The sequence below is a fragment of the Lycorma delicatula genome, chromosome 1 (genome assembly GCF_047948215.1).
Source record: "Lycorma delicatula isolate Av1 chromosome 1, ASM4794821v1, whole genome shotgun sequence".
In the NCBI taxonomy this organism is placed as follows: Eukaryota; Metazoa; Arthropoda; class Insecta; order Hemiptera; family Fulgoridae; genus Lycorma; species Lycorma delicatula.
In genome coordinates this window covers 301,219,393-301,245,463 of record NC_134455.1, presented here as the reverse complement: position 1 = coordinate 301,245,463, position 26,071 = coordinate 301,219,393, and positions in this window count along the sequence as shown.

Below are 26,071 nucleotides of genomic sequence, written 5' to 3'. Positions count from 1 at the left end.
AATATTCGTTTTTATTAACATCAAATATTTATACCATTAGTAATTCAACAAACTTACATGGAATATTAGGATAGAGTAAAAGTCCCTTCATTACTCATAATACTAGATCAGTATTATTCGTATCTTTGTGAGTTGCTGATTAACAACATTTTAAGATTTCTGGTGTGTCGTATAAATATAAGTTAATGATAATTAAACTATTTGGTTTAGTGAACTCCTGTATACTGGTTACAAATGTGATGTTTTGACCTTACCGTTTAAAATATTTTGTTATGTAAAAAGGGTTTTATTAAAGGATTATTTAGTGAATAATCAAAAATGATAAACAAACAATCATACAGGGTAACAAAAAGATAACATGAAGAAGTATATCTCAAAAAAAAAACGACAAGAAGATGAATATGAAGAAGAAGAAAATTTTAAGAACAAGGAAAAAATAAAAAAAGTTAAGAGAAGATGATAAATATAAAGAGGGAGAAAACGCTAAAACCAAAGAAAGAATAAAAAAAATTAAGAGATGATGATAAATATAAGCAGAGAGAAAATTTGAAAACTACAGAACATGTACAGAAATTAAGACCAGAAGAGTTGTATTAAACCAAAGAGCCATTGAATGATTGGAAATAAAAACAAACAAACGAAATGAACATCAACTCTAACTTAGGGTGAATATTGTCATATCAGAGAAGTAATGAACTAAAAGATAAGATTTTTTTGCAATTTATTAAAGATCGGGCATGTATGCCTCATTGTATATGTTGTTCTTGTGAGGGTCTATTTTACAGCCACTCTGTAGTTAACTTTAATGTAGATAAAATTAAATAGAAATTATACTAGAAATTCCAAAAGTAATACGATTCTAAATTATAATTTTCAATTAATATTAAATAATCAGATGTTTCACCAAATCTATTACGTATAAACATATGTAATAATGACTATTAAATTACATATACACATTTTTAAAAGTCCATAAAATTTTATTTCACGAATAAGGTCTGATTTTTTTTCATATCTTCTTTTTATTGTTGTTATTGAATTATTATTTATTGAAAAAGGTTTTTACAATCACAGGTTAATAATTAATAATATATCAATATATTTAAATTAAAGGAAAAAAATGTTAAAAAAAATAAAGTTAAAAACGGAGATGAATTCTGATTCGAATCGATGTGCCTTTGCTTGTAAGATCCAAATATTTCAACAATTAAATTTTTTTGCTATAACTGTGGAACCAACGAAAATAAGTACCACTTATGATATATCGTTGAAAAGCTCTCAATGAGAGCTTACAAATGCAGTTCAAACGTCCAAAATCAAAATGTTTTGCGATTTTAGGTTTTTTTTAGACACTTTTGGTTCAGTCGATTGCAATCAAAAAGGGAGGTGCATAACTAGAGGTTACAGCAGTCCTAAACGCAAAATTTCAACATCCTACGTCTAACCGTTTTTGAGTTAAGGATACGTACGTACGTACAGACGTCACGACGAAACTAGTCAAAATGGATTCAGGGATGGTTAAAATGGATATTTTAGTTGACACCTGTAAACCGAAATTTTTCGCGATTACAATACTTCCTACGAAGTAAAAAATTGAATTATGAAAAGATTATAAAAAAATTTTAAATGAAAATGTATACTTTATTATTAATATCTATCTTTATTATTTAGATTTAAGTAAGTAAATAATGTTCAAAGAAATAAATAGAAATAAAACATGTTCTTTTGTTAGTTTTAAGAAAAACATTTACGATTACGTTCTCTAAAGATAAAATCTTTTCACGTCCACATTTGAATTACATCGCTGTTAATATACAATGTTCCATAAAATGTTTATAACGTTTTAAGCTTATTTGGGTTAATGCATTTATCATTTAGATTTTATTATATATTTTGATTATATTATTAAAGCATTATATTATATTTTTATTATGTACTTTGATTATTTAGGTTTTATGTTTAGCGTTTAATTATATATTCAAATTACTTTGGTTTAGATCGGTAAAAATGTATGTATTGATTAAAAATTATTCTGTAAGAAAGAATAAAATTTACAGATGTTCTGGGAATGTATACCTACCTGTGTATTATAACTTACAGTTATCACATTTTATAAAGATTAAACAATAATTAAAACAATATTATGATTCATTAAACAATACATTATGATTCTGTTTTTTCATTTGATAAATATTTGATTCATCAGATTATGTTGTTCCGAGATATATATATATTGATAATTTATTGTTTTTTTCTTTTTGTAATATTTCAAATATAGTTTTCACATTCTTTTCTATAATAGTTTTTAGCGTTTAATTATATATTCAATTTACTTTGGTTTAGGTCGGTAAAAATGTATGTATTGATTAAAAAAAAGAAACAGATACCGGATCTGATCATTATTTAGTCAAAATTTACGCTTACAAAACGGAAATTAAACAAAAAGAATAAACCAAAAAGAGAATACGATTCGTGAAGATTAATTGGAAATTCTAATTATAAAAATTTAACTGAAATTCTTGTAAAATCTGATTTGGATAAAATTATTCCAAAATTAAAAGATATCGCAAAAAAGGTTTCACCTATACATCCTAGGAAAAAACACCAGTGGTAGAATGAAAATTGTGATTAAGCCGTAATAGATAGGCATAATGCTTGGTTGAAATTTCAAAGCGATAAATCTGAAGAATCTTATTGTAATCTTATTAATCAACCAAAAATCACAAACAAAATTATTCGTAATGTAAAGAGAGAAAATCAAAATAATTTAATTAATCAAATTGAACAGGACTTTAATAAAAATAATTCTAAAAGTTACTATAAACTGTTTTATAATCGGTTTCAAAAATACGAAGCTACAAAATTAATGCTTAAGAATAAATCTGGTAAATTTGCACATAATAATAAAGAAAACGCGGAAATCCTTGCAGAAGCTTTTAATAAGGTTTTAAACTGCGAAAAACCGAAAGATTTACTAGAAATAAGTGTTAAGAAATTAAAACGCCAGAATCAAACAGAAACCGCCGACTTATAAAGAAGTAGAAAATGCACTTAAAGAACTCAAAAATAATAAAGCAAGTGGAGAAGAGCAAACAGTTGCAGAAATTTGGAAAAATGTAGGAGAAGTTAAGAAATCTTTGCATAATTCTCTGGTTAAAATTTGGGAATCCGAAAAACTTCCAGAACATTGGACAACAGCTATTATACATCCCTTACACAAAAAAGGTGACAAGACAAATCCGGACAATTATCGTGGAATTTCGTTATTGGATTGTACGTATAAAATTTTATCTAGAATTATTTACAATAGAATTAAGGACCAACTAGAAAGTGAGCTAGGCGATTACCATGGTGGTTTTTGGCCTTGGCGCAGTTGTCCAGATAAAATTACTTATAGATATTTATAATAGAAAGCAAAAACAGATGATTATTTCTTTTATTGATTTCAAAAAAGCGTACGATTGCATACATAGACCTTCGATGTTGAAAATTCTGAGAAATCTCGGATTGGATCCTAAATTTATAAATATGACCGGTTTAACATTGACAAATACAAAATCTAAAGTGAAGTTTCGTGGCGAATTTTCCGAACCTTTTTACATAAAATTCGGACTGAGACAAGGCGACGGAATTTTGCCTTTATTATTTAATTGTGCACTAGAATTTCTGATGGTGCGAATGGTTTAAAATTAATCCTAAAAATATTCACATAGGATACAAAAGAGATAACTTAAATTTAAATTGCCTAGGATTTGCCGACGACTTAGCTTTATTAGCTAATAGTATCGCAGAAGCCAGAATACAAATAACAAGTATAGAAGAATTTGCGAATAAAATTGGACTTAAAATTTCTTACGAAAAGACTAAATGATGGCTATAGATCCTTTAGTTATTAATTCTGTGAATACTAATGGACACAATGTAGAACTTGTAGAAAAATTTAAATATCTTGGAGAGATCATTACTTATAATTATAACGAAAAACAAAATTGGACTGAAAGACATAATAAATTATTTAAAGTGCTACAAGTAACCAAAAATACTTACAAAAAAAATCGCTCTCGATTAACACTAAAATTTGACATTACAAAACTGTGGTTAAACCAGTAATTACTTACGCGAGCGAGACTTTATTTAGATTAAATCAGAAAAATAGGACTGAACCTTTGCTTAAAGTTGAACACAGGATTCTTAAGAACATGCGTAAACAAAAAATATAAACACGAAAATCAGTACAGATTATTGCATAATAAATTTCTGTACGAAAACTTGGAATCCTTAATTGATACTATGAAAAAGAAGCGAATTTCTTTCTGTGCACACTTGTTAAGATTACCGCAGGATTGGATTACTAAGAGAATTATCGATCAATTTTGGTCTTTAAAAAATCCGCTATTATGGATCAAAGAAATTAAAGAAGAAATGCAAGAATTAAATTTGACTTACGAAGATTTACTTAAATCCAAAAAATTAAAATTTGTTATTAAAGATCCGAATACCAACTTTAAAGTAAGAACTTTTAATTACACAAAAAGGGTTTATTCAGAAGAGGATCGTAAAGCAAGATCATTAAGAATGACTAATTATTGGGTGAAAGTAAAAGCTAAGAACTTAAAGGCCAAAAGATAGGCAAAAGACTTGAATTATTCTGACTAAAGTGCTCTTCGCGGCCTTAAAAGTAAAAAAAAATGTTTCTTTATTTTGAGGGTTATATGCGTTGAAAATTAACTCCGAAACAGGATTAAGGTTACTTTCTCTTGAGATAGGTTTCCTTAGACGGTGTTAAATGAAGATTGGGTTGAGTTGAATCTGGGTGAGCACAGTAGAGAGCAATAGATATTATCAGCCGGCTTCCGCGGCGAGAGTGGTAGCGTCTCCACCGTTCATTCGGAGATACCGGGTTCGAATCCCGGTCAGCCATGGCATTTCTACACGTTACAAAAATTTCATTCATTCAGCAAAAGCGTTTTAATTAATTCAAAATTGTTGAATAATCGACATGACGTTATGTAAAACATGGCAAACAAATTTATGAGTTTATAGCAGCTCGAAGATCCAATGAAAATTTGGGATATTAGATGCCAAGAAATAGTGTAGTTATGGTATATAAAGGTTTGTTTTTTAAACATATCTATTTTAAAGTTCTACTGACTAATTTTAAGGTTTCTAAATAATTCTTAACCTTTTTTTTTGAGTTCATTTTTTAAAAATTCTCTAAGTCTCATTTTTCTCGGAAATTCACCTATTCCTTTTTAACTTTGAAAATATCAAAAAAGGACTTTCTGTAATAGATTCCTTGAAATACGAGACTACAGAACTTTGTTTCAAAATAAATATTCTAAAGTCGGTAATAAATAGAAAAAAAGTGATTAAATAAAAGAAAAATAAATAAAAAAGCATAAGCCTTTTTATAAAATAAAATGTCCATTAAAAAATATTATTAAAAAGAAAATGGGAAAATGCACGAAAGGGATCCAAATTACTATTTTTGCCGAATTATATCCTTTTCGCATAGTTTACAGACGACACGACAATCGTAGCGGACGATCGTAATCCGAATCAAACCTCTATTAAACTACAGTCAATGTTAGACAAGATCTGCGCGTGGCTGACAAAATGAAAAATGACGATCAGAACAAATCGAGCCATGTGACATTTAAGATGAGAAGGATGATTGTCCACGGGTCCACCTGAATGGTATCCTACATCTCTCACATAGATCGGGTACGGTAATTTGGCTTACACGTGGATCGTTGTTTGACGTGAAAAAGGTCCACGTGGTAGAAGTCCACAGCTTAACATTAAGTATAGGGAATTAAACAGGTTGCTGTGCAGCCATCGTTATATAATAAAATGCTGATCTACAGAGTTATCCTTAAATATATGTGGACGTATGGGATACAGCTATGGAGTACAGCAAATAATACCAATACTGAAATAAGTCAAAGATTTCATAATAAATTGGTGAGGACAATAACTAAAGCGCCTTGGTTTGTTAGGGATAGAGAAATTCATGGCTATCAAGGATTACCTTTTGTTCACGAATAGATAAAAAAATTAGCTTACAGCAGAAACAGAGGTTAGACAAATATGTAAATTTTCTGACAGTAAATGTATTGGACAACAGTGATGACATCAGTCGAATAAAACGTTTCCATACGCTGAGCTTGGAAGATGAAAGAGACCTGGGAGATGTAACCCGAGGAGTGACCAGGAGAAGGAACCTAGGAGTGGGAACACAGTGTGACTGTCTCTGTGTAGTCGTCACTTTGATAGTCTACAAATTAAAACTATTTTTATTAACCGACAATTATTTGTTTAACCTACAGGTTTGTTTTCACATATTGGTATTGATGACTGCTTTTATTTTGGTTTTTTTCCTGTGATTTATATCTAGTGCTTAGTTAAGTAGTATTGAATTTTTTACTTTGACTACTTATGCAAGTGCCTTTCGTATATATCAGATGTATGCTTTAATAAGGAGTTTTTGTCGGGGACCTCTCTTCACGTGATTATTATGAATTAAATTATCTTATGGTTCCCTATGAGTTACCGATTTTAAATGCCACATCCTCTTCCGTGAAAGGATTATCATTCTTCAAATATTTCTCATTTTAAATTTGAATAAAAGAAATTGTCATCAAGGTATTCTAAAGCTCGTAGTTTTACGTGCAACTGTTACAAAATACCAGTACTTATTTACGAATGTAGAACAATAATAGGCTGACGACAACTACAGTTACTCTTTTACTTTTTGTAACAGAGAAGTAATTAATCTTTAAGAAAGTAAAACTGCCAATCTCAACCAGTATTTGAATCCAGAACCCTTTAAAAAAAAATAACAATACGGAAGACAAAATGAATATTAATTATTATTTAGTTAATAGTACTATTTTTTATGTAAAGGTATGGATTTTAGTTATAAAATTTAATTTTTATCCATAAATAATCCGGTAATGAAAAATTCCTGTTTGTGGTTAGTCCTGACATTTATCGGTTTATCGATAAAATTTTAGGCTCAGTTGTAGGATATTTCTCTTTTATAACAGAAATGATGAAATAATAATATGGGATAGCATTTATTTATTTTTTATCTTCTTAATTAACTTCTAAACACTCTGTGGCTAATTTATTTGCGATTCATACAAATATTTTTTTCCAGACTCTTGTTACAATTATGTAAAATGTTATTTATGTTTTTGGAGCCAATTTTTTAATTTCTGTGTTTTATTTTCAGCACAAAGTTACAAAATGAAATAATAATATTAACGGTATCAGTAAATATTGTAGCTAAAGAAGTTAGTTGAAATCCATTCTTTTTATTCTTTTCTTTTTAATATCGCCAGAAAAATAAAAGAATGTGATATTGATCCCAAGCTGATGCAATTTACTATTCATCACATTTTTTTTACTTCCTCTTACTGATTATTTCTTAAATTGGGGAAGCTCAACGAGCTTAAAACTCAAGTATAAAATTATTTTATTATCAATTTATAGCGATAAAGTTTATCCCCGTTTTACAAAAAGATTACTTGTTTTAAATTCAAAAACCAGCAAACTTATATTTTTATGTTTTATTCGGCCAATCTTACGGAACTAAATTAAAGTCGTTACTGAAATTAGTAGTAAAAACACGAGATCTAGTACCTTGTAATATAAATGCACAGGACATATAAATACGGTATAATAAATGGTTTCATATCGGTATGCAAGTTGAAGAATTTTACACCTACTGAATTTAATTTTATTAATGATTGCGTCCAGTTTGCATGGTAGTTAAAAAAGTGGCTTGTAGTGAATCTATTTAACTAATAAAACCATTTTGCTGATATATAATTTCTGTAAAAAAAGTGTGAAGGATATATTATTTATTTATTATAAAAATATATTTTTTTTATCTATTTTAACAAAATAGAAGGCTTTTAGTTCGACCACATGTCTGATTTCTTTTAACATTTTGTAGAAACGGTTTCTCTGGTTACTCCATATATTATCCTTGTAATTGCTTATTGTCAGATTATTTTAGCATAAATATTTATATGTATATGCTTTTATCGTCTGATATTCATTGCATTTCAATTACAACTATAAAAATATTTATACGGAAACTGAGAATAAAATACAAAACATATTACTTTATGCCAGAGTGCCATACCTCAGGTAGAAATAGTCCCTTATGTCGTTCCTCTTCATTCACGTTTTTATTTTTTTCAAAACAAATATATATATATATATATATAAAACGCATATACACGCGCTCGCGCACGCGCGTGTGAATATTTTTAATCCTAAGAATTACAAGGTCTAAATAAACAATTGAAAAGCATATTTTATTATCATCATCATGTGGTATTATAGAGTAATAGTAGATAGCTTGATGTCTTTCTGACACTCTAATTACTTTTTTATGTGAATTGTTAAGAAAACCAGATTTATAACAAATCGCTCGAAATAGGAAATCACAGATCTTTGTGTCAAAATGAATAATCTATAAAGTCGGTCATAAATTAAAAAAAAAAAATTACACTGAATTGTTTACGGCCGAAGCTTAATAGAGCAATATATACTATTTTATTCAAAAGGGCGCCTTAGTTCCAATTCGATAATAATAATCTTTGTACCTATTTACATATAATTTTCTTTACTAAATGTTTTCATGAACGGCCTTTTTTGATATTACTTAGATATTTTTATAGACTATCCACTATTATTAATAATAAGGGAATATTCTAAATAAAATTAATTATCGATTTTAAGTTATTTAGTTATTTTTTATTTTCAGTTTTTTAATTTTTATATTTTGAAGTGCCCAAATTCATAGTTAATAATTTGCTGGTAATTGTTTGCTTTTAAGTTGGTAACAACTTAAATTTTAATAATTTTTTTTTCATAATGCATATATTGAAACCGGTTTTTCTTAGTATGTATTTTATTTTATTGTGTTAAATAATTTTATCCGTCACATTTTATCTGCGTTGATGAATATTTGTAACTAAAATTCTTGTAATTTTTGTACAAAAAATTATGTCGGTTAGAAAATAACTATAATAACTGTCATTAATGAGATTCCTAGCCCGATAAAGCTGTAGAATGGTAAATATTTTATGCTGTCTGATAAATGTATTTAATATATGATTCAGAAATAAAGGTATTTCGGAAAAAATTTTCGACGCATAAAATATAAATTATAAATTATATTTACATTTATTTACATTCACAAGCGCGTTCATATGTATGGGCGTGTATACATATTTATACATTCACGTGTGTGTGTGTGTGTGTGTGCGCGCACACACACCCACACATACTCATAAACAAACATTATGTATGTTTCTTCATAACATGCGTTGAAACACTATCATTACATCCGAGATGCTTTTAAAGGAGGTAAGACAAGTAACCAAAATGCAGCACTTTGGAGAAACATTCTTAACCTTAATGTAAATTATGTACTACACATAAAGCAAGAACATAAATGGGTTAAAATTTAAAATATCCATCACATACAACTTTGTAAATGTTTATAACTCTCTACCACGGCAAATAATGGAATCCATTGCAAATTTAATTAATTTCAGGTTTCTTCGTAGAGCTTAAATTCATAACCGTAGAATACCAATATTATACAGATTTCAAATGGTTAAAAATTAAATAGATAAAGAAATTTATTTTAGAATTGTTAACATACCATTATTAAATATATCAATACATCCGCTTATATTCATATTTTGTTTAATGGAGTAGTTCACATACATGACATTTATACTATACAATTTCAAGTAATATACAACGCACACAACATAGTACTGCATTGTTATACAACAGATCTTTTGTTGTTCAATCTAAACGAATGATTAATCTTCTTACTCCCGAATAAGTAAAATTAAATCAGTTAACAACTTTACTATATATTTTAAATAAAACTTTGACTGAGATATCTAAGAAAGTTTTGTTTTTATGCTTCATTCAAGAAGTCATAAATTCCTGTTTTTACCAAGGAAATTTTATCTGTTTATTTATCATTAAAAACAGATACCGTAGTTTTGATATTGAAGGATATTTATTATTTACGTTATAATTTTAAAAGTCACAACCTACATTTTTATATTACTTTATTTAAAGAATAAAAAATCTCTGTCTCTCTCAATACAAAATACACGCACTCATAGAGAGAGTGTGTATTATATATCAAAATAAGATTGTTATTTGAGGATTTAAAACCATTAATTACGTTCAGTGTTTTTATGAAGACTGTAAATAAAGACAATAGAACAATATATTGTTGTATTTTAAATAATCGTAAACTTTTTCTTCAAAAAAAGAGGAAAGCATTATACATAATTCTCTTTAACCCGTTCCAGGTCCATATAGTGAGATGAGAGATACAAAGATGTCCATTTTTCTGATTTTTGGCGAACTTTCTAAAGATTTAAACATTAACAACTAATTAAACGGTTTTAACCTGTACACAAAATATACATAATTTTATAGCCCATACATTTGTAAGAGTATAAATTAAAACAAAATAAGAATTTAATAAAATTTTCATTTAATTGCCATTATTTGTGCTGTTAGCTATGTTTTTTTTGAGACAGTATCTTTTATTCCCAAAAATCAAAACGTAACAAAATTAAGAATGACAAAATATTTTATTTTTTTATTTTTGTTTAATCAGTAAAATGAAATATAAAATAGATTAGAATATAAAATTATAAAATCGCTTCGAATCAGTATTAATTAGCAGAATTACGTAATGCAAATTTACAATCCTTGCCCACATCATGGTAAACTAAATTCATACTTTATCTGACCTTACACATTCGCCGTGATGTACTGTTGTTTTTAAAGTTATTTAATTGCCATTTTATTAATATAAATTTTCATATTTTCTTTATTAAAATAAAATTTATTTAAAATAACACAATCGACTTAAAATTCACCTATTCTGTGGCCAACTTGTGGATGATGAGTTTCAAGTAGAGACTTTCAAATTTATGTAAACAAAAGTTACAATATCTATATACTTATTACTATTTGTAAAATTAACATAATCAATAGTTAGTAATTTTTTTATCACGTTACTTCTCTGATAGTAGGGAGGACTTTTAACCAATTTCAGTTTAAATTTGCTTTTTGAAGCACAATTTTGGGTTTCCATTAATCTCTTATTTTGGAAAGCTTCTAAGAAAACACGACACTTCGTGTAAATCCATTCTTTTAATATTCAATACTACGTATATACCTTAACTTTAATAACCTGATAGCAGTTTAATAATATTTTCGATTAATTTGGCTATTTCAGCTTATTCTATAATTAATTTTATATTGCATTATGGTTGCGATTATACGGTGGGAAACATTCTTCACAGAAAATAATTTCTATCATTTCCTTAAACACCACATACCAGTTTAAGACAAAACGCAATTTAATAGTGTATGTGTTTTATTTTCCCTAGTAATGACCTAAAAATAGCGTTCCTCATCGTATTTAAAAAGAACCATAAAAAATAATCTTCCATTTTCACAAGTTGATTCTTAGGATTTTTTCGTCTAGCTTTCAGAAATTTTGTAGCCTAGATAGTAGTAGTGTTAAATCTAATGTTGAAATGCAGAGAATATTGACCGTTACCTCTCTCAAATAAAATACTGCAGTATCAGCATCTCTATTTCAAGAAAAATAACGTTAAGGCCCTAGGTAAACAACTGTAACCAAAAGTAAAAATTATCCTTTCATTTTTCGAAATTTCATAGTAATACTGTAGAATTGGCGTTATTGTTGGTAATGATGGGACCGAAATTAACAAACTGAGAGAGATTTTGAGCAAAATGAAAGTAGTTATTAAACTCACTATTAGGATCTGGATGAAAAGACATTTATAATTAAAGGTATGATAGCTGCTATAAAAAGCAAATTACTGTTAACACATTAAGTTTGGGAACTACTTTTATGTGCTGAGCTCGTAAAACAAGCCGCTGAGCAACATTTTCTTACTAAAGTTATTACACATCGCCAGGCCTTACGTGAAATGTTAGTCTAAATCTAGCACTAATATTTAAACCGTTTTTTATTTTTTTAAATATTACTTTAAACCTGTTATATCACCTTTTATTATAAGGTATGTTTTCTTTCATAGACCTATCGATATATTTCATTTCCAACTAAAATAGCTATTTTTAATTACCAATAGGAATTGTTGAAAAAATGTTGGCCCAAAAATGTCCAAATTGAATGAGGGAAATGATAAGAGACTTTATCATCCGGCCTTCATAAGGCTCATTTAAAAAATTGTTTTTAGAAATTTTCAATTGACATTCAAATCTAGTTGGATTAAAGTAGTTAGATTAAAAAGTATGAAAAAAAACTCTTCTGTAGTTTTTCGTTTTTTTTTCTTTAAATTACAATTATGAAATTAGATAAACTAAATGCAAAAATGATTGAAGTAAAATCACCTTCAATATTTCATTGTTATTAAGGAACGCCTTATTAAGATTCAATTTCATCAGTAATGATGCGCAAGCCAAATGTAGAATAAAATCAATATGCGATCTGTTTTGAAGAAATCTACGAATTATAATACAGAAGATATCAGAGCAACAAATAAATAATCATTTATTTAAATTTTGTATTATAAGGGGATGTAAAAGCCAAATATCAACAATAGCGCAAAATAACAATGCATAAGTATCGCGGGATGGGCAAAAAAGAGAACTGTATTCTGTAAAACAGTAAAATTTTATAGGCAAAAAACTAGCAATGTGTTTGAAGGAAATAATATTTTTGTAAGTATCAGAAAATTAGCTTGTGACAGAAAAGAGTGTAAAATAGTAACTTCAAAAAATGAGAGAAGAACTTATCTTTATAAAATAAATAAGTATAGGTCAGCATATTTGAGAACGTGCGTACGTTTTGCATGATCCTTACGTATGATAATCATTTGTAGAACTAGCAGAGTAATACATTGCTAGTAATAAAATTGTTAAATTTATTTTGCTAAAATTATCCCCGGAAAAGAATCAGAGCAAACTATTTCGCTAGCCGTTACATAAAATCAGTCTTTAATATAATTTTATAAGTCTATACTTTTAAGTCTTTATAATTTTAACCCTTACTGAAATTCTTGGGACTCAATATTTTATGCCTTTTGAACTGAAAAATTGGATCAAGGTCTCAGAGAATGTGTCTTTTGTTGTTTTCAAGAAACTCTGTAAAATCCAAATAAATGGAATCAATAAGATGCTTGTTTAGGTTCGCTACCAAATTAATTTTTTTAAATTTCCAATAAATAAACAAAGGTTTCTTATAAAATGTGTAGAAAATTCAATTCATAGAAAATCTCTTTAAATAAAATAACAGAAAATAAATACTAAAATTAGTCGTTCTTGAATGAATATCTTTATCGTTAATCTCTCTTTTTTAGAAAAAAAACCTTTCCTGGAAGAAATTTAAGACTTCATAATTATATTGTTTTATTTATAAAGAATTACAACAAAGTCGTAAATTTGTTTTATATACACTAACTCTTTCCAGGTTGTCAAAAATGAATTATAATTCTTACCAAAAGTTACAACTGGTTCAGTGTTCTGATCTTTGATACAGACGAATGTACTCATTAATCACAGTCCTGAACTACTCACGAAGATTTGTCAACTGCCTCATTATCTCGGGCAGTCTTTCCAAAACTTCATTAACGTTCATTTTTCATCCTTGCCATAATTTTAACAGCCTATTTAATTCTTTTAATCACGTTATACTTTCATAAAACAGACAGCCTATCACTACTACATTAATTCATAAAATTACTCATAAATATTAATGTTTTATTAATTATAATTACAGAACAACAATTTTACACAAGTATTCCTGTCTTCAAATGGCGATAAGTATTTTAGCCAGTTTTTGAGTCGCTAAAATAACAGAAATACAACTTTATTGTAAGCCTTTTTTCTTATCACCGTTTTATGAACGCGGTAAGGTCATATTCAAATACTTCTCCCACAAGGCCACCTACCACCGGCTATAAAAAATATTCCTTAAAGTTTTCTTACGTAATCTTTAGATAAGTATTTAGGATCACGAATTTAAAAAAAAATCTGCGTCAATCTTTTCAAAAACTTGCAACGAATTTAATCCCTCACTCGAATTCAAACCCGAAAACTTTCGGATGAATGGCTGATACACTGTCATTTAGCCATGGAGGTTTTCTAATATTTGATATTTTATTTAATGTCATTAACAAAATGCCTAACAATTTGTTTTAAATCTCACCAAATTTACTCGTCCCTGAGATGTGTAATCGAATCTCAGACATGTAGTAGTTTTTCTTTCTCCACATATTTTTGAATAGTAACGATATAAGTTACTTTTGTGATAGCAGGCGGAAATTGGAAAATAATAAAATATTAAATATACTTAAAACATTAAAATAGCATAAAATAATAAACACTAAAGCAAACATAACAATTTTATTTAAAAAAATTATTTAAACGTTTTGGGAAAGACAATTTTTAAAACACGATAAATTGGCGAGCAATGTGTTTAATAATAATGTTTATTAAATGCATGGAACTGAAATACGTACAATAAGTACTGTAAATTTATAACTGGTTTTAACAATTATGTAATCACTGATATGTTCCTAAGTGCATATTATCTGTTCTTTACACGGATGAACTGAAATCAGTAGCAACTTAATTAATATTGTAATACGTCAAATTCTGAAAACTCGTTGTGTTATATTTTATCCGGTACTTGATCATTGCATGCTGTGAGTATTATGATCATCTGGATGAGAAGTGCAATAAAATTTTACGTTATGAAACAATAATGTATTAAAATTTCTGTGAAGTTATAGTTTTGTTTACATGGGATATTTTTATCTGTGGTCTATTACATCAACAAAATATATTTCGGATCAATGTAGTGAAGAAGCTTGCCATACTTACTAAAATATTATCCGTCCATAAATACAATGTCTACTTTTTTTTCATACATACTCGTTCAAAAAGTAAGGAGACAGAATCTTATTAATGATAATAAAATATTACTAATATCGCTTACCAAAATAAAAACACTAAATACTAACCAACATTAGTTTTTCAATTGACTGTCGAGTTGTTTTCTGGAATCTTTTTCCTAACTTAAATTTTAGTTAATTAGATTATTTGTTATAGTTTTCAGAAAATTTTCTAGTAAACAGCTATGCCATTAATGCTATTAATGGCATAATGCTATGCTATTAAATAAATAATCAGATTTCTGTAAAATTTGAATTAAAATGAATTATTTCTGTTTCGTACAATAATATTAATTTAAAAAGAGAATATCTAATGAAATACTTCTCTGCACAATACATTTCATTAGTAATGTTTTAATTACAAATCCACGAAATAAATGGATCTAATTCTAAAACTGAAATATTCCATACATAAGAAATACATTTTTAAATCTACACTTACAAAGTAAAGATAATGAAGTTTGTTTTGTTTTTTTGTTAAATGGAGTAAGATTTATGTTCTATAAGACTTCGAGGGAATCGAAGTCGAATAAATCATAATAGAAGGCTGTAGTCTTCATATACTACAAATGTTTGACATCATTAGTGAATTTGAAAACTTATTTGTTCTTGAAGGTGTTGTGTTGTGAAGCTTGTTTATGGCCAATGTTTTGACTGCGAGAAGCTACGCAAATACTTTACTATTGTACCCTTTTTTTATACACTATTAAATTGAGTAGGAATATTTTACTTTAAAAGGAGTTAATATCAGCAGTCTTTTAAAAAAAATTAAACTGGTAAGAAATGGTAATATAATTCCTATTCAATTTAACAGTGTATAAAAAAAGAGTACAATTGTAAAGTATTTGCTCAGCTTCTCGTAATCAAATTATTGAACAAAAACAAGCTGCACAAGTAGTTTTTACTCCTGATTTCATAGACTCGTATATATGGATATACGAGTATATATGTATATATATATCCCTCGTCGCGGCTTTACCTGCGCTGTATGCGTATAGAACTTTCAGAACTTGGAAATAGTCATTTAGTAATTATTTTAGTTATTGTTAGCCACAACTTACCGCCGAATAAAAAAGATGTTCCCAAAACTAAATATTTAATGAAATCAGGATATTGAAGTTATTCAAGAAATATTTTGCTCCCAGCACAGCAAAGTCCAGAAATTTCATCATTCCATTTTATCTTTTTGCCATGAATACATATTTTAAATATATTACCTATTCGAGTATCATTCAAATAGTAAATTTTATGATAAAAATTTAATCAAAGACTGATTTAAAATCGAAGATTAAACTCAACATTCAGCCGAGCGTATACGTTGTTTTTTGTGTCTGAGAACATTCTGGTATAATAAATTCATATTGTCTACGATCATAAATTAGTAGCCTCAGAAGTTCTTTTCCTACCTGTGAACTTGGTGACCTAGACGTTGTGAAAAATATTAAGACCAAATTGAAAGTTTAATCTATGTCAATTATATATGTGGATTACCCTGATGGAACTTCTTAGTTCAGTATGTATAAATCTGCACAGACTGTTACTTTGTTCGCATGAGGATGGGTTCTCGAAAATCAACCGATATTAGAAGATTAGTTTAATTTAGTAAAACAGATAATAATTTTTTGAAGACGTACATATTGACATAAACAACGATTAATATAGACGATGTTGACAGTGAAAATAATTTTAGTAAAGGAAGCTCTAGTTATTTATTGTTACGATTTTTGATTTCTGATTTGTATACTAGTGAGATTAGTGAGGAGATTTGAATTGCTGTAAACGGAGGCTATACAAAAGTTGCAGTTAAAATTTTGTAATGATTAGTTCAGTAGTTTTCACGATTATCGGGAACAAATGAATAAATTTTGTCTATATAGTACTGAGATCTGTGAGTAATGATAATAATAAAAACTATATTTCTTAAAAAAAATTATTTTAAATTTGATAATAGAAACAGACTTCTTGAATAAATCATTAGGTCTTGCCGATGGTGAGGGGTTTGAGTTCTCAGTGATACAGAGTAGCTGGACCGAAGACTCAATCATATCGGAGTGATATCAGTTGAGAGCCAGACTAAGGTATGATTCCCGAAAGAGAGCGGCAGCTCATTCAGTAGCTTTTAAGGGTGTAGATCAGAAAGACTTTCAACATTGCTCAATCTTTTTAGTACTACGCAGCTGAAAGCAATGGAAAACTACAAAATTTTCCTAAAAAACTATAGCTCTCTGCATTTTCATGTTACAAAGATTGAGGTGTCTTCCTTGGTAAAATATTCTGGAAGTAAACTAGTCTCCCGATAGGAACTTGGGGTGGGGACTACTAAGGAAGCGGTCACCAGAAAATTAAAATTAACATTCTACGAGTCGGAGCGTGGAATGTTAGAAGTTTAAAAATGGTTAGTAGGTTGGAAAATTTAAAGAGAAAAACGAGTAGATCAAATGTAGTTGTATTTGGTATTAGCGAGGCTCGCTAGTTAGAGGCAGAACGACTTTTGATCAAATGATTTTAGAATAATTAACTCAGCGTCAAATAAAAAGCAGGTAGGAGGAGGTTTCGTAATGAGCAAGAAGATAGGGAAGAGAGTAAAGTATTTCAAACAGTTTAGCGATAGAATCAATGAATCAGGATAAAATCAAAACCTAAGTCGGCAACGATTATTAACGTGCATAAGCCTACAAGTTCCCATGATGATGATGAGGTAGAGTGTGTATACAAAGAAATTGAAGCAATTAAACACATAAAAGGGGATGACTAACAAATTGTTAGCGATGTAGGATGTAGAGGGTATACCGAAATGAAACGACTGGCTCTAGATGGGGAATCCGGGAGAGTGTATCAAACCAGACAAATGACTGAGACAAATAAAAAATAAATAGATCGAAATTTAGCCTACTTTGATTATGAAAGCAGTAAGAATAGTTGTACGGTAATTTGCAGTTATGTAGTAACACGTTAGCGAGAATGAAAAACCATGAAAAGAGTAAATGATTCAATTTCATTATGAAACAACATAATAGGTGTAATACTCCTTCCGACGTTCAATCTACGTTTTTATTTTTTTTATCAGTAAATTTTAACGTATAAACCAAACAAAGAAAAACTTAGTTAAACAATATTTAACGGTTTGCAGTTCAAAAAATAAAGGAGAAATATGCACGAGTATACATATTAAATTTCTAAAATCTATATATTAAAAAAATTTATAATCTAAAAAAAATATAAGTTTTTTTCACAATTACTCAGTTACTTATTTGGTTAGACTTCGTTGGGTATTAAAATACTGATTAAATCAGACCAAAGATAACCAACATACTCGTACACTGAGTACGCTCACTCAATTATGATATTAGTTTTAAGGGAACATAGAATTTATCGTACTCAAAGCCTTAATAGCTTTGTGTTTAAATGGCATTCAAATTGAGATATCTCAGCATCTAATTAAGATACACAATTCGCATTGATCATAAAATACTCACCATTTCAATCAACATCAAATAAGCCCACACCGACTTTGATCACTCAATTTCTAAAAAAGTGTAAATGAAACCTTATGGTCGACGCACAGCTAATTTTATTTGGAAGGAAGTCTTATGAACCACAAAGTAATTATCTATAACAATTTAAGTTATTTTATTTACTATCGTTGCGGAGCAGCTAGGGGTCCTCTCGTTATATTTAAAATTTTTACTAAAAAACGCCAAAATAGTTATACATTTAAAAAAAAACCTAAATCGATGTATTTTCAATTTTTTGAACGAAATTTTTGGATTAATTACAAAAATAATAATGTAAAATAAAATTAATTTTACGATACTAAGTTTGTATAGTTTTAATCTACTTCGGCTTGTTTAAAATTGTTTTTTTTTTTTATTGCTGAGAATAATGTTTTTTTCACAACTCGGTCTTAATCAAAAACTTAGTTATCGTACTTGAACTCTTTCTTTGGATTTTCTGTGTTAATTTGTTCTTGTATCCGAACAAAAAATAACAGGATTTACTTTTCTTGCCCTTTGAAATCATAATTATGACTTATTATATTTAAAAAAAAACCTTTCAATTCTTGTCAAAGAACAGAATTTTTCAGAATATATATATATACACACACACACACATATATATATATATTATAAATTTCTTATAAATACATTTGAATTATTTAGAAGTAATTTTTCCTGAATTTAAACTAGAATTCTGACTCGATTCTGACAGAAGCGTGTTTAAATGATATTAAATTAATAAATTGCTAATTATTTATAAATGAGCCAAATATCGGTAGATAAAATTGAAATGGGCATTTTCAAAAAATACATTTACTGTGAGCACTGGGAAGTATTATGCAAACAATTGCAATTATAAATGAAGTAGAAAACTGTCAATTGAATAATACAAAAGGACTTTAATTAATGTACAAATAAACTTTAATAACTTTAAAATATTTATTCTGAGATGCAATTATTTACGAAGTTTTTTTACTAATAAGGGTTGCATTTTATGTAATATTTTGTTTAACCCTTTTCTTTAATTAGGTTAAAATAGATTTAAGGTTAGATTTAGAATGGATTTAAGATTTTTAGAAACGAAATATAAGATTTTAGATAAAATTTTTCAGTACATTTAAACAAGTTAATTCTTTTAAGTATGCAATTTAACAGTCAGCGTAATGTTAGGAATTTATTACAATGTTTCTTTAAACAATTAAAATTATTTTTAAGTAAACATTTTTTTTAAAATTATCGTAAAGTAATTTAAAAATTAAATAAACATTTAAAATAATAATTTTATGTTTTGAAACATTATTGAAAATCTTAATGTGTAAAGGAACTATTTAATTTTTTATTGAATACAAGTCATTTATATCTCTGAGATAACTATGACAATGAAAACTCTAGTAAACAGGATAGCTAAGTTCTTATCGCCTCAAGGAATTTGCCTATAACTGACAATAGGGACAAAGAAATTGAGTTGGGGTGGACTGTCAAAAGTGAAAATCCAAGTTGCTTGAATTGAACGAGTCAGCTGAATACATTTTAACTGTAATGTAAATGTATTTCTGATTGAGAATTGAATCATGGATAACGAAATGAAAGATAATAACCTACAGGGTATAATTCTGAGAAACGGCGTTCCGCATCTTTCGTAATTTGCTTGTTCAGTAATTATATTCGTTTAATTATTTCAATATATTTTTCAAATCGAAATAAAAACATTTAGAGAAGTATCTAAAAAATAAAATAGTAAAAATAAATAAAATAAAAATCTTTTTGAGTGACAAAAGTATTTACTAAGATTTAAAATAAATGATCATTATTAGTTTATTTAATAAAAAAAAAAAATAAAGGAATAAAAAACAATTTAAAAAGTCACTGCTATCTTCTGTAAAATGCTCGACAAATTATTTTTCGATTCAAGCATTATAGTAATGTTTTGACAATTAATTTTGACTGTCTAAAAATCTTAATTCTTACAAATTCTATTAAATTTTTTATTTAACACGTCGTTGAGCATATTTAATACTATAATTGGTTTTTGTTCAGGTTATAGAAAGAGCCCATAAAGGGATTCCTTTATGGGCTCTTTCTATTACCTGGTTGAATTGGTAAATTGCCACCAGAAATTATTTCAATTGTTTTTCATATTCCCAAAATGTTTTTCTCAAAATATACTCAGAGAAATTATCTCCCCTGCCTAATAAAATAAATAAAAATAAATTCTGTGATCTGATAAGCGTTTTGAGATAAATTTGGTATCTTTGGAATCATCAGATTGACACAAGTTCTACTATAAAATTTGAGATTGAAATAAAGTAATATTTAGTCGAAAAAGTGATAAATGACGGTGAGACAAATAAAAGGATAGAATTAAAAATTTGTGTACCTACTATTGTAATTTAAACGAAATTTTACTTTTTTGAAGATCTGTTGAAAACTCGTAATTTTTTTTTGCCTTCACGCCAATAAAAAAAAACGAAACGCCAACAAATATTTTTCTATAAATTTTGCACAGAAAAAAATTGATTATTTTTAATGGTGTAATTAAACTTTTTCTTCAATAATTTTGGCTACATAGAACCACGGCCAGGTCATTTGATAAGTTTATGGCGCATAGTATAATTATTGTTGAACCCACCAGGCTGGTCTAGTAGTGAATTCGTCATCGCAAATCAGCTGATTTTGAAGTCGATAGTTCTAAGGTTCTTTGGTGGTTGGGTTTCGATTAATCAGAAATCTCAGGAATGGTCAACCTTTTCCCTTTTGCTTTTTCTGTTTAGCGTCAGGAACCACCGTAAGGTATTACTTCAGAGGATAAATGGGGATGATACATATCTCATACGTAATGAAATGACTACATAATGAAATGTAGTCTTGTACAGTCTCAGGTCAATCATTCGTGTGCGTGTGGTTAATTAAAACTCAACCACCAAAGAACACCGGAATCCACGATGTGGTATTCAAATCCGTATAAAAGTAACTGCCTTTACTAGGATTTGAAACTCAGAAATCTCGACTTTGAAATCAGCTGATTTTCGATGACGAGTTCACAACCAGACCAACCTGGTGGGTGAGGAATGGTCGACCTGTGACCGTACAAGAAGACTACACTTCATTTACATTCATACCTATCATCCTCATTCAGCTCTAAAGTAATACCTTACCTGGTTCCGGAGACTAAAACAGAAAAAGAGAGAGTATTATTATTGTTGAGTTATATAAAGCTGATTTATAGCTGCAGAGACGAACTATCATGAAAAACAGCTGGCAAAGTTTTCTTTTTACTAAAATCATGAAAGTAGAGATTAGTCGAGTATTCACGAAGAACGTGCTCCTGCCATTCAGTCGTTTACCTTCCACATAACAATAAAATATGGACGCTTTCATTTTAAATTAGTACTAAAACTAAAATCGCCATATATCAACGTAAATAGCAAAAACTAATCTTTTTTACTTTTTTAACTACATTTCTTGTACTCAGTACTGGTTAATTTAAAGTTTAGTCACATATTTTATTTACATTGCAATTTTAAATCAAATATCAATAACTATTTTTCTGGGGGTAAAGATTGCTTTTGGTTTTGAGCCAAATCATGTTCAGTCATAGATAAGTACAAAGAACAGGCAAATTAAATTTAGAGAAAAGTAGTTCGTTTTGCTTTTTGTTTTTTTAAAATCCGAATATTCGATTTGGATTGAAATTATCTTGCAGCAATTCTTTTGGTTGGCTTCTGACCTCGTGGTCATTTTCCTTGGACTAGGAGGTTTATAGGAATTTTCCAGATTTTAGAGTTCTTAACGCTTTGAATATACTACTAATTTCAAAGTTTCTTGGGTGGTTAGAAGTACCGCTACAATTTAAAAAAAAAAATTGAGCTTCGCTTTTTTCTAAAGCGTTTTAATAAAATATTTTATGTTAAAAATTATGTTGAAAACTAAAAATTTCTAATGAAAAAAATTTTTTTGCTGTAATGTCATTTACTTTCGCTAATTCAACACTGTTTTGGATAAGATAATGAAGTTGACAGTAGCAAAAACTGTTATACGTTTCAAAAAATAAGTTAACAAAGTAACCTTGATTATTAATTAACAGTGAAACGAAAATGAGTACACTTTACGGATAAAATTATAAAATAGCGATTAAGTTTATTGTTTCAAATTTCTATGAATGACCGCTGTAGAAATTGAAAGAAGTGAATGAATCGATGACAGATCTTCTTAACTTACCCACAATAAATATATAATTATGTAAGTAAATAATTTCTGTTTATATTCAATATTTTGTATATCTCTTTACTTTTCAACTGCTTTATATACGAATACACTTGTGATAAGAATTCAAAGTTAACAAAAAAATGTACACATCTTAACTTAAAAAATGTGGAATAGTTATACCACATTAGTACATGAAAAACAATTTTCTATAAACCATCAAAATAAAACTATTATTTCAGATGAGGTATATCATAAGAAACTTAGTTACTTTACTAATATGAATTAAAAAACCTTTTTAAAACATTTATTTAAATAAAGGCTGACAGACAACACATTGTAGGACTTTCCCGTCACGCAGCTAAAGCTGTGTTCCGGGAAAGTACTGCAACTGTTTGTAGTTTTTGATGCACGGCTTGCACATGCATACACACACAAATTAATTTTAATAATTTTATTTAAATATCATATTTTTTCGTTTATTTAATCAATGATTCTAAATAAAGCGCGCACGCATATCGAATTTAATTTGCGCGGGTATAGTGGTACTAGCGGAGACGGACGGGATTAACAAAACTAATGTAAATTCACAACTTACAGAGAAGAGATTTCGCTTGTAAGGCAGCTAGTGTAGCCGCGAGGCTTAACCCATCAGGTACCGAGTCAACCGGGTGATTTAAAACTTCCTTCTAAAATTACGTTACACAGTGATACCAGACTGGTAGACTTGAAAATCCAGCATATAAAACGCCTTTCTGTCTTCGTTAGCAGCCATTTCCTCTTCTATTGCCTTGGCGACAAAACCAATAAATACACAATGTATTTACCAATAACCGAAAAGTTTTGAGTTTTCCTTTCCATTGAAGCTACTTTCATGTATCGTGTTAATAAATATGTGTTATTCAAATTTATAATCGGAAAGATCATTTGTTATAACCCTGTATTACAACTGGTTTGAAAATACAATTAAAACCAACCGAATCATTTGGTTAAATAGCCTGAGACTGACAGAAGATAAATAACTTTTGATAGGCTGCTTGTTATCTTAAGGACTATCTTCATTTTAAAAACATGAAAAACAATGTTGATCCTAAAATTACTAAGTAAAAAATAATGAAAAATTACATTTTTTAATGTAGATTACAAAAACGGTGAGAATTATTTGAGGAATTAAGCCAAATCAGTCACAGATTAAAGATTCATTTATATCTTTATAAAAGTATCGCTCATTCTGCGATAACTTCAGCTAGATAATAAGGAAACTGGAATGGAGAACGATATGGAGGCTTTAGAAGTGTGGTTGGTAACACAATATTGAAAATTTATTTTATAAAACTAAAAGTGAAAAAGATAAAATTTAAAACAACGCTTAAGTTATTAATACTTAACCTTTCTCTAAAAAAAAGAACTTAGATGAGTAATAATTGAGAGAGAAAGGAAATATTATAACACATCAAATAATTGGGAATGTAGAATTTAGTTAGTACATTGATATTAAAAGATTGGTACACAATAAAAAGAAGAGAACATCCCTTTTAAATGATAATTTAATTGGAAGAAATGCATTTGAAATTGGTTTAATGATAGATAAAGAATTGTGTTCTACTTAAGTATTTAAAGAATATAAATTATTATATTAAATATAAAATTATAATAAACACTCGTATATTTTTATTTATTCTAATATACGAGAGTATTTCGTTTTAAGGTTTTAAAAATAACTCACGTTGTAAATATGTTTGACTTTTAAAGAAAGTAACATAAGTTTTGGAAAAGACGTTGGCGATAATTCACAGCAGCTTTAGTAATCTTCAGTATACGTTTACAGAATCCATACAAGAGTATAGAGCGGGAAGAAAATCACATATTCTTATCCTCAAGGCAGGAATATAAGAAATTGAAAGGAGCTTGGGAATGCAACTATTTTTCCTGAATTTTCCGATCAGAGTTTCAACGGTTTATCCAATAATGTTTCTATTTTTTTTTCTTTTTGTAGAAAGAAAGACAGGGTTTAGAATATTTTATACTGTATTTCTCGTTTTGTTTATTACCTATGGAACAAAGATTTTAAGTACTTTCAAACAAGAATACAACTTATTTTATATGAAATAAAGTTCCCATTCCATTAAATAATTATAGTTAATTAACTTTAATTATTTAATAATTAATATTTAACAACTAAAAGTTATTATGTTATTTATACATAAAACATACTGAATGCACTAACTTCTAAATATTTAAATAATATTCACTTTATCATTCCCACTCATCCTTTTTAATAGTGATCACTTTTTAAGTACTTTTGTACTATTTTTTCAACCATAAATTCAATATGAATTAATTTTCAAACATTTTAAATGTTTCAGAAAAACTAAAGAACAAACACTCTCTCTCAGCTATGATTTTCATTAAAACTACTTCAGTTTTTAAATTATGAGTAAAAGATTTTTTATCAAACTTTAGCGCATGCAAAAAAGAAAGCTTAAAAGACATTCTTTAGATTTTTATTGAATTAACTGCTACTACAATCTGGGATTGTTTATACTACAATCTGGGAAACTTTATACAAATATTTAGATTACTCTCCAATACAATGATTAGCAAAAGAAAAAGTATCATAATTAAGTGTCCTAAAACATAAATAATACAAAAATTTGTAAGAACACTTGAATAAATAAATTACCATAACATTCTAGCACAAAAAAATAGTTACATTTACCATCTGGCTTGGAAAGAGAAAAAAACTGACACTTACTTTAATTAAATTTCTCATCCAAGTTGACGTGACTGATCATATGATCGAATCAATAATTTAATTTAATTTGTAAGGCATGAATATCACCTTGTGAAGGATAAAATTTGTCAGTAGATGTGCCAATTCTAGTAATAGAGGCCTTTACTGACCTTCGTTGTCATAATAATTGGTCTTTATCCATAATAATATTAATAACTTAAATTAATAATGTAAATCATTAACAATATAAACTAAATATAAAATAAATTAAAATGATATTACATTAATAATACTGTAGATATAAATTGTTGAGAACCCTTTTCCAAATATATAATATCTATAATTAAAATAATTCCTTTCATGTTTGAACTTTGTTGGATATGAAGATTCTTCAAATTTCAGTTCATATCTGAGGTTGGAGGACCAAAATGTTTGAATTAATAACCTCCTTGGATACCTCGATTAGGTGTTCTAATTCTATATTTTGATTTCACTAGTTCATAATTTAAATAAATAATAGTCATTGTTCAGCCACGATAAATATAACTTAATTTAATCTTTAAATTTTACACTTTAAAATATTATATTGCTGAATATGCTATGAGTTGATGAGTACATACATG